The sequence below is a fragment of the Onychostruthus taczanowskii genome, unplaced genomic scaffold (assembly GCF_017590055.1).
Source record: "Onychostruthus taczanowskii isolate IOZ18803 unplaced genomic scaffold, ASM1759005v1 scaffold2, whole genome shotgun sequence".
Classification (NCBI taxonomy): domain Eukaryota; kingdom Metazoa; phylum Chordata; class Aves; order Passeriformes; family Passeridae; genus Onychostruthus; species Onychostruthus taczanowskii.
In genome coordinates this window covers 28,626,797-28,627,845 of record NW_024499239.1, presented here as the reverse complement: position 1 = coordinate 28,627,845, position 1,049 = coordinate 28,626,797, and the positions used below count along the sequence as shown (strand labels likewise).

The 1,049-nt window shown below is 74.6% G+C and overlaps 1 protein-coding gene across 1 annotated transcript in view; it reads left to right on the top strand.

Moving 5' to 3' along the window:
* Positions 1-623: 623 nt before the first annotated feature.
* NAT8 (N-acetyltransferase 8 (putative)) overlaps positions 624-1,049 on the top strand; it is a 3,306-nt gene continuing 2,880 nt past the window's right edge. Inside the window, exon 1 of the mRNA XM_041402875.1 lies at positions 624-1,025. The gene's annotated coding sequence lies outside the window, so the exon portion shown is untranslated. The remainder of the gene's footprint in view (positions 1,026-1,049) is intronic.

The window sequence follows — 1,049 nt, the reverse complement described above, 5'->3', positions numbered from 1 at the left end:
GCTCTGGAGGTATCGTGTCGGGGCTTTGGGGACACCGAGACAGGGTCGGGGGTGGGGTCTGGGGGGGCCATGGGGTCATGGCCGGAGGGTCGGGCACCACCATCAGAGCCAGCACCCCCCGAGCCCCCGGGACACGGGGACAGCGGCACGGGGCACCCCGAGTCCCGCGGGGGGCACTGGGGGGTTGGGGTGACCCCCCCTTAGCCCCCCGGCGGCCCTGCAGGGTGGGGGGCTGTGCCCTGCTGGGCCCCGGTGCCACCATGTCCCCTCCCCAAATGAAGGGCTGTCCCCAGCGCTGGGCTGAGCCGCTCCTGGGGGTCCCCAGCACCCCCGGGACCCCCGTGACACCCCACGGGGGAGGCTCCGGCACGGGGCTGGGGGGGCGATCATCACCGTGAGGACCCCCCCCCAACCCCCTGGGGTGACCCTGGGCAGGGCATGGGGGTCCCCAAAGTGGGGACACCCACTCTGCGAGAGCCTGGCCCCCCACCCCGCTTCCCCGTATCCACCCATTGCTGCCCCATCGCCGGGATTTGGGGGTGACAGGGGTCTCGTGCAGTGCCCCCCCCGACACTGCCCGGACCCCCCGTGCCCTGCGCTCCCCCAAATCTCCCCCCGCGACCCCACAACCTTCCGGGATCTCTTTACGGCATCATCGGCAGGGGCAGCGCTTCTCTCTCGGCGCCTGCGCCTGCCGCGCCGCCGGAGCCTCCGCCGGCCTGGGCACGGCCCGAATTGGGGGTGTCCCCCCCTCCCCGTGCTGCCACCGGAGCCCCCCCAAAACCCGCCGGACCCCCCACCCGCAGCGCCGCGGAGCGATGGGCTGAACGCGTCCGGCATCTTGCGGGCCGGGCTGGGGGGTGCGGCAAACAAAGACCCCCCCCCCAAAAAAAACCAGCCCCTCGGCGCGGTGCCGGGGGGGTCACCGAGCCCCCCTCGGGCCGCTGAGGGACCCCCCGCTTGTCCCCGAGGAGCCGCAGAGCCGCCGGTCCCGGTTTGAGGAGCGGCAGCGCCGGGAGCAGCAGGTGGGGGGGGCGGCCGGGAGGGAT